The 15,328-nt window shown below is 37.9% G+C and overlaps 1 protein-coding gene across 3 annotated transcripts in view; it reads left to right on the top strand.

Moving 5' to 3' along the window:
- LOC144034146 (matrix metalloproteinase-17-like) overlaps positions 1-15,328 on the top strand; it is an 87,141-nt gene that overhangs the window by 17,042 nt on the left and 54,771 nt on the right. The gene's annotated exons all lie outside the window — the stretch shown is intronic.

Genomic DNA, 15,328 nt, shown 5'->3' with positions numbered 1-15,328 from the left:
TAATGTTTATTTTCACTGCCACTGTCAGGCAGTTATTAATTAAATTAAATGTTTTTTTGTTATTATGGTGGTAAGTTTACAATGGTATAATACATACAAACAGTTGTATGGGAGTTCTAGGATTATATTTATTCCTGATACCCTCATATGATTTTGATGCATGTGTTCTATGTATGTTGATACAGTGATGATAACGTTTAATGAATAATACACAGATATGTATCTTGTGGGTAATGTGCATTCCGAAAGGAAAACAGAAAACAGTTTGATTTTTCCAGTGTTACACTCGGTGTACGGCGTACTGATCTGATTTACAACTCTGCAACAAGATCCCGCCGGCTTCAATCTACGATTCAATCTGTTGGCGCGCGTGTGTGAATTTGCACAATTTATTCTAGACACAGCTCTGCCTGTTGGCCCTGCGTGAGTAAGACGGGAAACTCCAATACGCCTTAAACTGTTTAAATCATGTTGAAACGCATGCTGAGACCCATTGTACTGTACAAACAAACATTTTTCTCATAATTTGGAAAATACTATGACAATACTTTTATTTGTAACATCCATACCTCAAATTTTATTGTAATGCTTTTTTTTTTTTTAATGGAACGAATAAATCACTTTAATGTGTGAGTCAAGTATGACACATTTCACCAGGAACATAATTCATATTTAAACATGCATATGAATATGAATGGTACAAAGGCGTTCAAACAGAATTGTCTTTTCATCTGGATTCAAAGGCAGTTTTAATTTTTATTGATGGATGGTCGGACGGACGGACGGACGGACAAGGCATCTTGCCTAATACCCGCTAGCCCAGCCGTAATGAACAATTGATGGTAGATTGTTGTCACATGTAGGACACAGCTTGCTAGAAATTCCTGCAGCTTTTTTTTTTTTTACAACGTTTTGCTGTAGGCTTGCTCCCTGTAAAAAGGAAAAAAAAAAGATTAAGGACAAAAGGTTCCTGAGGATGAATCATCCTCAAAGAGAGCTTTGTTATCTATTTCTGACTAATATCTCATTCTCGGGATTCATTGTACCAGGATTCATGAAGACAATTTGCACTGCAAATAATGTTCATCTTCAGTTTAACAGGATGATTGAGAAGTTTTTCTGCGGAAGGGTTTCTAATTCCATGAACAGACGTGCACCCACGAGAATCCTAGTTAGCAAGTGACTACTTAGAGCATAAAAGATAATGATTGGAACACTGTGCCCTCACTTAACGACAATTAACAGCTTGGCCTCTACCGGTAATGTTTGGAAAGTAAGAAATTCACTTTTTTTCTTGGAGAGGGAGCAATATAAAATCACAACTGTAAAACTTTTGAAATATTTAGGGGTGGGGGGGGGGAGGGGTGTTCCCCCACGCAACACAATCTATTTTATTTATTCATTAATTTTCCAAACCACTTTTTTAAACAAAATACAGAATATAACCATGTTAAGTTTAAATAAATAAATAAATACATGTTAACATTCGCCTTCTGTTTTAATTCTTTTTAGTAGTAGTCACAGTGTCCCATCACTGGTAAGCTATTTTTTTAGAATGGACCCGTGGGCTGTACTTATGTTCCTAACAAGTATCCACTGATGACATCTTTTTTTTTGTGTGTGTGTGTGGTTCAAATTGAACCTGATTATCAGTATGTATGTACCCAAGCTTTCGTCATGTTATTCCACAACTGTCCAGAGGCAATGAAGTAACTTGGTGACTCTAAATTAAGTGTGATGGTGCTTCTTTTCAGTATATTTTATGTTCGATATAGAGCATGGGTTTAACTGTGATATGAATGTGTATCCATAACCCTGCCTCCTTTTAGTCAATATTTAATGACCTGTGGGGCAATTATGATTTGAACTCTGCCAAGCAAGTTATCATGCAAAAATACAGTACTACTACTATATGTATACAGTATTTACATTTGTGTTTTTGCTTGTCACAGCAATGTCAGTAGAAGAGAAATTAAGCGTTAGTCAAGTTTTTATCCATTCTAAAACTCACCACTACTTCTGTGCTTTGTTGATGTCATAATACTCTGCTCTTATATATAATAAATAAATAATGCCATTAGATGAAGCTGCCATAGAATATGCTAACAGATATTCCGCGTTAGTAACTCTCCTTGGATTTTGTATCTATCTAGGTTTATTGGGTTGTCTGTCAACTGAATGCATGCGAAAATGCATCTGCGTGCCTTCGAGGCGGCGCCAGATGTAGATACTGTAAAGCAAACATACAAATGATGTGGATCCCTAAGCAGAACTTGTTCTTGTCTTTTTGGCAAATAATTGCATTTCAGAATGATGGCAAGATAAAATCTATTTCTTGGGCTCTTGCTTTACAATACGGCTCGTTACCAACTGCTATAAGGAGGCTGTCCATTTCATGGTGAAACTGGTATTATTATTCTGGCCACATCCTCTATTGTGATGTAACCTGTTGCTTAATTCTTAAAAAAAAAAAAGGAACTAGAAGGATCTGATTCATTAACTATAGAAATACAGTAAAAATAGATCTATTACAGGTTTAAGATCTCCGATCCTTAGTTGCACTCTAAAAACAGTTGGGCCAAAAAATAACCCAACTATGGGTAAAAAATGGACCAATTTGACCCAACTTTGAGTCAAGAAATGGGTCTTTCAGCGTAAATCAACTCATAAATTCTGATCAAATCCTTTACTTGGGTCCAAAAATTAGGTCATCTTGTATAAAACAACCCAGAAAGGTTGGTCAAATTGACCCATAAAGTGGATCAGTCCATTTTTTTTAATCCATAATTGGGTTACTTACTTTTGAACCAGTTGTTTTTAGAGTGTGTAATGCATGGTATGCTATTAAAATATTTTAAACATAATAATGACAATACTTCGTTGAATTGATATCTACAATGATTCAGAGGCATATTTATGAATGGAATAAGAGGACATCCACCACTGTGGAGTGCCGAATCTGTCTGCCTGCACCTCCTATCAAATCCACCAAAATCACGTTATGCCTCCTGTGCCACCATTTAGACCTGCTTTATGCGAGTCTAAAATTGAGTCTACTTATTATTGTCACCAAATAGCGAGATGCACTGAGGAAGTGGCAGCCAGAACAGCCAAATTCCAAATTCACAAACATGCTAAATTAGACTTGCCCAGATGGTCATACGTGAAACAAAAGACACTGATGACGAATGACAAAAGTATTGCTAATTGTCATTCATGTGTTAAAAAACGGTTATCAACTACAGTAAATCCTAAACGTGATGAAGGTGATGCTGCGATCTTACCTTGCTAGTCTGTAACTTCTAGGCAATTTTCTCCTTCCTTCTTTTGGAATATGTCTTATGTCTCACTAAAAAGGAAAGCCCCATAAAAGCAAAACCCAAAGTGCAGAGTCACTTGTTTCACGAGCACTCAACTGAGGTCATATAAGGTACTGTAAGCTAATGCAGTTCAAACTTTGTACTACTTCAAAGGCGGATTTTTCATGACTTATTTTGCTCAATTCCAAAATTGCACAAGCTAAAAAGTGCTCTACTTTTGAGGTTCAATTTTCTTCAAAGTACTGCGTTGATTTGGACCATATGCTTGAAATGTTCTATTCAACATCTGACTGTTTTGCGGTTTTGTCTTTACTAAAGATCTTTTGAGTAAAACTGATTTAAAAAGCTTTTCATGTTGCTTGGAGAGGTGATAATAGTGGTGCTTATAGAATTAACGTTTATTCACTTTAAATGCTCTATTGATTTGATTTTTTTTCCAAGGAAGAAAAGTTAATGAACTGCTTTGAAATATGCATAAATAGAATTAGTGTTTACTTTGTAACAGCCAAATGCCTGAGGAATTCAAATCCATTACATTTCTTTCTTTCTGCAGTAAAAAAAAACAACAAAAAAACAAAAAAGAAGTGAAGAAGAATTTAGAACCGAAAGCATCCCTCAGGCCTCGCACGCGTTTTTTCGGCTCTCTCTCCTAAGTGATTAAAATAAGCCATTTATGCAAACTGTCTGCCCTTATTAGATGTGTACAACAGAATGAGAGCATTTTCTGTACAACCACAATGGGGAACGTGTTATTTTCTGTTTTTCATGAGGTGGGAGAATCTCTGAATGATCAGAGTTGAAGCCAATGAAATTAACTTTTAACTGTGTCGGTATGGTTTAAAAAAGAATGTTGATCTATGACTGTTCAAAAAAAAAAAAGCATGTTCACAGTAAAGGAAAGTAATCGAATATCCAAATAAAACCAAAACAATGAGAAGAAAATTTCAAAATGTTAAATGAATGGTTCGAGGGCGAATGAGTTCAGGAAAATTTGGATAGCTCAAAAGAAATATTTACTACCGCAATGTTAATGTTGATGGAACAAAACAATGTATTTGGAGCCAGCGTAAGTCGTTGGCAGCCAAACAATCCAGCTCAATTCAAACATCAAAATTATTATTTCCCTTTTCTTTTTTTCATCTCTCTTTTTGCCACATTGTTTGCTTCTTTTTTTGACTAAACATAATTAGTATGTTTTGGTTGCCAGAGAATAAAAAATGAAAAAACTAGGGAAAGGCACACAGTGATTATTCTGGGGTTTAGAGACGTTTCCTTCTTATCTTTGATGTATTGGTGCATAAGCCAAACACTGTATTGTTTTCCAGGTCCAATTGTCTTCACATTTTAGGGGACGTGATGAGAAAATGTGCTCATTTCCTGCCATGTGCCCACCCAGAGCAGCATTTATTCTTCCTGTCAACCAGACCGACCTGAATAATGACTTACTTTGTTTTTTCTTAATTGAACGGGCAATACCTGTTGAGTTCAAAATAAGTTAAAAAAAAAAAAATGATGACAAACAATCCACAGTTATTGTCCAGTCGTCACTTTTCTATGCCACTACATTAGGGTCGCAGGTGAAAATGATGTTCCTTTGAAATGGAGATAATCTGCATAAAATGTCAATCCCACTTGAATGGTAAATGTCACAGTTCTCTCTCTCCTAGATGTCTGATTCAGTGTAATAGTTGTCTTAAAACTTTTCAACACTTTCATAGTTGTAAAGGCCTTGCTAGTCGAGGAGCTAGCTTATCCAAACAGCTAAACATTCATAAACAAACTCTGCAGGTACATATGAAATTCTGAATATGGTTAAGTATCATTGTAAAAAAAAAAAAAATTGTGTTGAAAACATCCCTGCATTTTGATTGACTATAATTTGGAATCTAGACTAATTCAGTTTTATATGGGAATCAAATTTATGAATAGAAATCAGAAAAACTTGGTGATTTGAAATATACCCGGCACATCCTTTATGTGCCATTTTTTTAAGTTGCGAATAGAACGTTAGCCATGTTATAATACATTATTTAAAGCCATTGCCATTGCTCTTAAATATTCAAAAAATGTTCTCATCGAAGCCATATTTTTAATTGAAAAGATGATTTTAAGATGAAAACTAGAGCACAATAGTGTTGCTTCCCTTTAAAGTTTTTTTTTTTTTTTTTGTGTTCGCGTGATTACTAATTCATAGGAACACAGATCAGATGGATGTTCTCTGCTTGAAGATTTAAAAATATTCAATTTCCCCCTTTGATTCCTCTATTAAATTACCATTAATGGAGCCATCCGAGCGGAAGTAAACAAACTTCACAGCATTTCCCCACTGTTTCCGGAGCAGACACACTTCACAGCTCATTTGCCGCTCATCCCTCACGGGTGAGATTGCAACTAAGCAACTTCCTTTATTTGAGTCAGGAAGTCCTGTTTGAGAAAGTACTGTATAGGTAGAAGAGTAGAAAAGAGTCATGAACTCCTCCCTATATCATGAACAGAGACACATTGAGAGAGCGAGAGAGAGAGAGAGAGAGCGAGCGAGAGAGACACAGCGAGCTTTGTGGTGTTCACTTTTCATTACAGTAGCTTAGAAATATTGCCATAGCACATATCAATCCAGTCTCAAAGTCAAGTTTTCTTTCTGTTTACTCTGTTCAAGCTCACCTCGTCAGTATTTATTGTTTGTGGTCACCGCCTCGATGATTGTTGTGACAGGAACTGCTGTGTTAGTAAGAAGACCTTGTATTTTTGACGTTTTGTCCGTACACGCTTTCTACTTCATGCGGAAAGATGTTGTCGGCGGCGTTATAACAGTAATATTGCCACAACATGCAACAAACCGGCCTTGAAGTCGGAAAGGAAGGTTTTTTTTTTTTTTGAGAGCTTTTATCATAACGCTGAAATGAAGAAAAAGCCGTCCTTGACATTTATAATATATGAGAGCTTAAGCGTCAATGTCACAGGCCACATCTCAAGAGTTATATCATGAAGGTGATTTTTTTATGATTTTGCCTTTGTGGACAAGAGAATAGATTGGAGGTGGGCGGAGGCTACACCTCAACGAAGAGGCTAGAGTAGCCGTTATTTATTAAGTAAGCTTATCTGGTAACTCCAAGGTGTGTCGGAAAAGTTTCTCACAGCTTGAAGGTGAGCAAGTGTTGTCATTTTGAAGCAACCATGAACGTCTTTTTCATCTGTTGAGAATCTGTGCTGGTTGACCATCTGACAAGAATTGTAAAGTTGCACACTGGCGTTTGGCCTCTGGGTCGTACTCAAAGATCCGGTGATGACTCTCTTAGTAAGTCTGGTGAGAAGATGCTCAATTACCCTTTTTTTTTTTTTGCTATGGTGCGGTCCTAGTCAGATTTTAGAAGCATCAGGCTTAGGTTAACTGAAGACTCCAAATGGTCCGCGGGTATGCCGGGGTGCCTGCAGCCTGCCCACAGTTTAGAATTTAGAGCGGCTGTTAGGGGTATGCAACTCTCTACAAAAGATTTGATACGGTTTTCGAAAGTGGAACAATTTGATTCGGTTCGATTTGATATAGTACGGCTCCGTTCGAGAGGGTATGATGCAATTACTTTTTTGTTGTCATTATACATAACATAATTTCCTTCTAAGATACTGTATATCTTTCCAATAAAACCCGATTTGATTCGTATTTTGATATAATTCAAGTGGAACGATTTTTCCGGTTCAAACCAGTTTTTGGTACTCCCGTAGCGGCCGTCATACTGTGGCAATCATTACCGCGCTGTCTAGCAGTACAAGTCAGTGTGACAGCGGTGTGTTTTCTGAACACATCGTACTAAATTTCACATTTATGTGGCTATCTAGAATGAAAGATTTATAGGTTTTTTTTGCATATTTATATTAGAGTTAAGGAGAGGAAATGGGAAAAAGTCAGCCAATCGAATGACCTTTTGAGTTGTTCCATGATGTTGACTTGTCGACCATGATAAATGAAAAACAAGTTTATTTACATACAAAGTGACATTTATGTACAATAAATATACAAAATAAAGACCAAAGATGTTTTTACATTTGTCACACTTGGCAAGTCGTGTTGTGCTTTCAGCTCTTCTAGACAATGTAACAATGAATGGGGATTTAAATGATCATATAAATCCATCCATCCGTTTTCTAAACCTGCTCATTAGAGTCGCAGGTGAGTTGGAGCCTATCCCAGGTGACTTTTTTTTTTTAATGCGACTGGTCAGGTGCATATTATAGCATTGGCAATCCTGTTGATTTCCCTTATGAATAATGAGTGTGAAAAGTCTGATGCTTTCAGTGGCATCCAAACTGCTTGTGTTTACTATATACACAAAAAGTTCAGTTGGAATTGAGAGCAATCTGGCAGAATGATCCGAACAGTACATCCATGATGCATTACTTGGCTGCATGCCCTGCGGTGCGCCAATTTATTTTCTGTCATGGCCACATCACCACTGGACTGTAGTAGCCTCACAAATACAGAGATTCGTGAAAACAATATTCTGGCAAACAAAGGTAGCGTCTCAACTAGTTGTTTTATTCATTTATACATTCTGACAATGCGTGCGACTGAAGGGGGACGTGGAATAGAGGCTGAAAGTTCAAAGATGACATCTGAGAAGATGTACACGAGCCTCAGGCTAAGTTTGAGGGGATCACTTCCAATCAAGGATTTTCACCGAGACCCAGGAGGATCGGGTTTGTCCTCCAGTATGATTACCGTGTCGTTGAACTTGGAAGAGGAGGAAGAAATGAAGAGTTCAAATGCAAGAGCAGGCATCTTAATTTTTTTGTGTGAATTGAATACAATGAATTCTGGTTTCCGGGAAACAGTTAAGTTAATATTTGGAACACTTTGAAATAGCCTTCCAAAGAGACCTTTGATGTCATTTCACCACCCAACAGACAATTAAGTAAGTAAAGTAAATCATTTTCTTCAACAAAAAAAAAAAGTATAAAATGTTCATATAGCTATATAATTATGCTAAACAGGTCAATATTATGCTTTTGTGAATAAAGTTTAATAACAGGTGAGTGTAGTAACACCACGGTCTTTTGATCTATTCCATAAATAAAATAACAAACGTGGCACCCTACTCATGCAGGCACTAGAGTCTTGACATGGCATTTACACTGATACGAAACTCGAGAACCGCCAGCATTTGCGCCACGCTGCGGATGCACTATGAAAATAAAACCCTCAAACTATAACGGTAAGGAAGGCTAAGGGTAATTGAAGCCATTTGCATTGTTGGTTACTAAAAGCTTTTTGCGAAATGTCCTACTTTTCTTCTTTTAACCCACATGTGGAGGCTGAAAAACAAAACAAAAAGTCACATAATGTGCACAAGCCTTTGCTGTTTGGTTGAACTGAGTTGCTAACGGCATATTTTTCGCAAAACGTATACGAGTTAAGCAGCATTCAAATGTTCCACTGCAACAACTGCAGAACTGGACGCTCAATTTATATTTTTACAGCCTGTCTGCTAAACATGTTTCTTTGAATGCATATCGGATTTCATTAAACACATGAAGCACATCTTTAATCAACAAGCCAATCCAACACAGTATTGCCATTAATCACAAAGCCATGTTGAAATCAATATGCTTTTCACATTTTCACACATGCAGAAGGTCTCAGGAATATTGAGGGCGCAGTTGGAAAGCGCCATGACTTAAACATGGCCACTTTTGTGGACCATTTGGAACATGTGATTAGCAATGAATTCAATTAAAGCTCCAAAATGGCATATTATTTTTCTTATAGCACTTGAGCTCTATTTGGACCATCGTTACCATTTACTTACTGTTTGTTATTTAAATTATTTTACATGCAGTGTCAAAAGATTTGTGTTTCTATGATGCAACCACAAGTGGGTATCATTGATGGCCAATAGTAAACATCTGTATAACCACAACTGGAACTTATTGTGGCGGAGCAAAGCACTACACACTACACAGATTACTGTTGTGGCTGCTGTTTATTATAAATGAGGCAATAATAGACTTGACAAATGGAATCTACACCGCAACGTGACTTAAGCCTTGATGTAAAGAGACGCTTCTCCCAAGTATAAACATAATTTCCCTCAATAGAAGAAAGGTAGTTTGTCTCACTAACTGGCTGAAGAAGGAGAGGAAATAATATTGTCAGGCAAATTGTTATTACATCGTTGATTTAACAGTTGTTTTTGCTCGGGATGCTGTGAGAATAAAAGGATTTAAGTCAGTGGAAGGACTATTTTGATTTTATTCTCAAAGCATTTTCAGTGGCACAGTACAATTGCTATACAACTTCAAATTAAAATGTTGGTTTATTTACTTTTGGCCAGAATTCTAGACCAGTGGTTCTCAACAGTGGTCCTTGAGTACCCCTATCCAGCCTGTTTTCCATGTCTCCCACAAGCAACGCAGGTATTTCAAACGATCAGCTAATCAGCAAGCTCTGCATGAAGCCTGATAACGATACCCAGCTGTGTTGGCTGGGGCGACATGGAAAACAGGCTGGATAGGGATACTGGAGAACCAGTGTTCTAGACTATAAAGCAAAACCGTTTTTCAAGACATAGTGCTTGATTTGAGAAAAAAAAAAAGGTTAATCCTAATACAGTATATACATTGTCCTGCGTATGTGATAGCCTGATTTGAATTGTTTGAAGCAAAATTTTAATCGAAAACCTTACTTCTGTTGGGATAGGATCCGTCTCACAAGCGACCAAAATGATGACTAGAAATTGGATGGAAAATCAACATTAGTGAATGCAGAAAATCTGAATTGGAAACCATTGATATTATACAAAAGATTTGTATACCAACATTATCATTTATTCAGATTAACTAATTACAAAACCTCCAGTTAATTGGATTCCATTAAGCCCCACCACTAATTTCCTAACTCAAATATTGTTTACAAATCCTGGATTACAATACTTTTACAGGGTGAGATGTATTTGGAATGAGTTCTGGTGCCATGCCAATGACCCTGAAAGCCATTTTGTTCAGCAGGTAATATGTGGACCAGATGTTCTGCATATTTAGTGTGCTAAATTCAGAAGTATTTCATTAAAATTTGATGTTATCTTCATGTAATGGGGCTACTCTATCTACATGTTTTCCATTAGCGCCCCCAACAGTAACCTAATGCTAACTTGACCAAAAGTGACATCTTTTGGAAACCTCTGTGCTCTACATTTAAAAGAGGTGCAATTTTGTATATAATAGATCACATCTTTAAGCAAGGGGATAATAAAGGCCTTTATAAGCCGTAGGAGAGTCCTTGTGTACCACCCAAGTGCTAGCATGACCATTTTAGCGCTGTACTGCTAACACAGAGACGAACCAGAAAGAAACAAATGTTTTTGTTTTGGTCCGGTTCACATTCATATTGCAGTATAACTCTTTGACTGCCAGACGTTTTCAGAAAATGGATGCCGTGGGTGCCAGCCGATTTTAAGCATTTTGACTGATCTTTCAAGGTCCATAGAAAATTATGTGTTTGGACTATGGAAACACACATACTACCAAATGAAAGATTGGACTCTCATCTTTCATCAGAAAAAAAAGTTAGTTTCTACCTTATTCCGTTTTTCAGTAATCAACAATAGAAAATAGTTAGTTTCACCTCTGTTTTGAAACAAACGTCTTTTAACGTCTTTGGCACTCCTCCATAGGATTTTACTAAACGTTATTTAACGTTTTTGGCAGTCAAAGAGATAAGTGATCCATCCTCCATATTCATGTCGTGGAGGTGATGAAACAAATTCAGAGGTTACATTAACCTAACATGGCATCTGGTTTGTTTCGTGGAAGATTTTGTGTCAGAAATGGGAAAGAGCTGACTATTTGGAAAAGAGCCAAAAACGTCAGTCAATTCATACAAAAAATTGTCAAGAAGAGAGACACGAGCGTACGTGGCTATAATTGAATTAATAACGTATATAGATATGATGCAACATATGGATATTTGGGATGAAAAGTTTCTCTCTCCTGTGCAATACTAATAACTTTAAAAACAATTAAATAGCTGTATTGTTTTGTGAAACTGTACTCAATACTGTATAATGAGTACACTTCTGGTCTGCAATTAAGCTAATTGTATATACATCCTAAGATATTGTTATGTAGTAAAATGTGGACTATACATAACCAGCCTTTGAATTATCCATAAACATTTGTTCTACTTGCGGGGGACCTGCTGTAGTTTCTGTTGTGTGTACTCATTAGATGCTATTTAACTCAGTGGTGACTCACTGAAGCCCGTTTTAATTGGAAGTCACTTCACTCGTGATAGTTTCATTAAAATGAATTGCACTCATCCGGAACATGTCGTTTGACATTTCTGTTTGCGCATCCTGAAAAGGGATAAACATACCGTTGAATACAATTATGATTATAGCGTGGTCCACCATTTTGTGACTGTGATGATACTTTTTATACAACAGTGATGTTCCATATAAAGGCAACAAATTTTCAATTAGCCTGCATTCATTGGAAAAGCTGCAGCAGTTCAAGCATCCGTGACCTAGAAAGCTTTGCAGTGAGTCCTAAACAACAGTCATGGTAATTGCAATATTAAACCCACTGGTTTGAGGTCAATGAAAAAATCAATGGAACAATCATTCATGCTCACATTTGCACCAAAACACTTCATTGCTAATGTTTTTCTTCTCAGAGAACCCTTTTGACCTCAACTTCAGATTTAGCACTCAGGTCCCTTCGACACATGGCCATGTTGCTTCTTGCTGGCTTTCAAAAACATCTACATTTCAGTATTTTCATTTATTTAAGACTCCTCATTCTTGGTCTCTCTCTGCTACCTTGTCCTTTTTCAGAAATCTGTCCATTTCTTCTCATTCCTTTTGTATTGTGTCTTCTCGCTTCGTTTTCCTAACCTATTGATTTTTCTTCTCTCCTCTCCTAGCAATGTTCCATGTCTTCTTTTTCTACTTCCAAGGCAAAGTCCCTGGAGATGTGTTCTACTCAGTCCTTTTGAGTCTATACAGTCCCTTGGGGGATCATGTTACGCCTGTGGTTTGGGGACAGAGTGCTCCCAGGTGCCTTCTCGGAACAGCAGGTGTCCAGGGTAAGTTCTGGAATGTTTTGCGGGCCTGGGAAAATTTCAGTAGCAGTCTTTTGATCATTAACATTTATCTTCATAGACTGTAGTGCACTGGGCCCATCTTGTGAATATATCTTATGATGAGAGCAACAAGGGAGATTCACCTGAAATTCAAATGGATTTAACACCTTGTTATAGGGGGAACATGATTAAAAAAGATTATTTAGAAGTCTGTCTTTGATCCTTTTTTCATACCTGACAGTCATAGAATCAGAGGAAACTATGGGTCTTCAAATACGGATGATTTATGGTTTGGGGAGGACACAGGGTCCCTCGGGGTCCTCTTCAGTGAGAGAGGTTGGTATCCTGAAAAAGCAGTTCTGGCCAAATCTCACCAAGGTCCACTTTGAGTGTGTAGAATTTTCTGAGCTAGAGACGACAGGATGTGGACTTATGCACTTGGTTTGTCTTGTGTGGTGCTTTTATGCCGAGGACTAAGACAGCTAGAACAGACAGTCAAATGACCAAACTTCCTCTACAATATATCTTTGTAGCAATTCCCTGCTGGCATAGTGTTGAGTGCAGATAAGATTAAGACAAGTGAAGGCTCATCTAGAAAGTGTGATTGTTTTTTTTTTGTTTTTGTTTTTAACAAAGTGTTCAGCTGATGAAAAGTGATTATAATTTGTCACCTTTACAAATGACTGCTTTTGGTAAGACTGTGCTGGTGTCTCTGGTAGTTTCAGGAACAGGGATGTGATTTTTCCGCTAATTCACGGAATTCCGCTTTTTTTTTATCTCCCCCCCAAAAAAAAAATTCCGATTTCTTTTTTTTTTTTTTTTTTTTTGTAGTTCATTGTGTATGCACATGACTCCGACAGATAACATCTTCTGCTATAACAAAGACATTTGTGGTATGCTCTAATATGAGTTACTTTTCATTTGGTCATGATACAATTATTTGTTCATGAAATTTGAACTCTTCAACATTATTTATGTGTTAACTTAGTAATCACATTAGTTAGATATGATGATATTCTCAGTAATAGTTTTTAAAAGCAAAGGCAGTCCAATGTTTTTGAATGTGACTGATTTTGAGTTGACTAAAACTGCCATTTTATATGGGATAGTTCAATATACATTGAAAATTTATGCTGTTGTTTTGTCTATTTCTTTGTCATGTGAGTGCATTGAAAGTACTTAAAAACACGTAAAACCCATGAGCTCCGGGGGGCTTCGCCCCTGGACCTAGCTGGGTGCCAGCGGCCCCCAGACCCCCGGCTAAATTTTCAGATAATTTCACTTTGGTCAAATCACATCCCTGCAGGAAAGAACGGTCCTCTCAAAATCTCAGGTTGACAGGCCTGGTTAGGGGTGCGGGGAGTTCAAAATTTGTGTCGGTGCACGAGAGTATGGATGATGTGAAGGACAACTCACCAGGTACTTTCTGTAGGCACCCTGGAGGGCCTCAGCCTCCTTCTGCAGCTGAAGGATCCAATCTCTGGGCTCCATTCCCAGCTCCATGTTGGGATTCTCATATGACTCCTTTCTATTCCTTTGCCTGGTGCAACCGGTTGTTCCTCTTGGCATAGTTTGATTCACATACCTACTAGACTTGGAGATAGCTTGGAGACGGTTTTTGAATTCTTGATTTTGGTGGAGATGTTTCTTTAGGTTCTCAACATGACCAGTGAACCATTGCAGCTTCTCCTCACATTCAATCAGCTGGACCCTAAGTTGACCTCATTGCTCCACCTTGTGCACGAGCTGTGCCTGCAGAACTTGCCTCTCATTCTGCAGTGCGTCTTTTTCCAGGCGGTGTTCACTTCGCAGCCTCTGTAGCGCTGACTGCAAAGCCAGTTGCTCTTGAGAAGGCTTTTCTATGGCTACACAAATATGCTGGTTCTCCACTTTCAAGTCCTTCAACTGTGTCTTGAGAAGCCGCACCCGCTCCTCCAAAATTTTAACCTGGTATAGTCTCTCATGCTCTCCAGTTTGTCGATCAGTAGTTTGTTCTGATGATTCAGCACTGAAATCTTTTGCTGTGCTGCCTTCAATTCATCCTGGAACCGTTTCACCTCTAAGCAGACCCTACTGTAGTCTTCTGCTTTCGCACTGATTGAAGCTAACACAGTTTGGATATGTGTGGTTTCCAGTTCCATTCTGTGTTTGCTTTCTATGGGTTCATCTGTTCTCTTGCTATATCCATCCTTTACCGCCAGCTTGGAGAGTTCTTCAAGGACCCCGTGGTCATGTGTGTCTTTCATTGTTTCCATCACTAGCTCTCTCTTCAATAAGTCCTTCTTGACATTCTCTTTGTGTTTTTTTTACAAATCTCTTTAAATGCCTCCTTTTGCATCCGCAGCTCATTTTCTTGCTGCAACAATATTTCCATTTCCTTCAGCAACACTGGTTTCTGGACAAGGACATTGTTTTCCTCAGTCTGTTGTTTTTGTAATCGACCTTTTGTGTGATTTTCTTTGGCATTTATTGCCTTTGGCTTAATTCCATAGGACATTCTCGTCTTACTTCATCAAATTTCCTATGAAATGGAACCTTTACTTCCATCCTCAGCTTGGCAATTTCAGTGTCTTCGAAACACCGCAGATTTACATTGACATTCTGAGTCGTGTGTTTCATTTTCCTTCCGGTATGCCTCCAGTTTGCCATTATCATATTCCTTTTCAATCATTTTCATCTTCTCAGCAAGTGACTCACCACCATTTATGATGCTTGCTGTCTGAGTTGACGCAAAGGTGCGTTATGCTGCGCCACATGTGTCAGAAGTGTCATTAGAAAAGAATGTCTTCTTTCTCAAAAATCTTCCCTGTGCACAGATTACTTTCAGGATAGAACACAGAAAAGGTGAAGTTATATCCTGAGCTGTGAAGATGATTAGCAACAATGCTGTTACAAGCTGACACCAAATTAAAGCGCAATTTCACAGGCACCGACA

This window comes from Vanacampus margaritifer, chromosome 14 (genome assembly GCF_051991255.1).
Source record: "Vanacampus margaritifer isolate UIUO_Vmar chromosome 14, RoL_Vmar_1.0, whole genome shotgun sequence".
Lineage (NCBI taxonomy): Eukaryota > Metazoa > Chordata > Actinopteri > Syngnathiformes > Syngnathidae > Vanacampus > Vanacampus margaritifer.
Note: the sequence above shows the minus strand (reverse complement) of the source record. Positions and strands in the feature narration are given on the sequence as shown.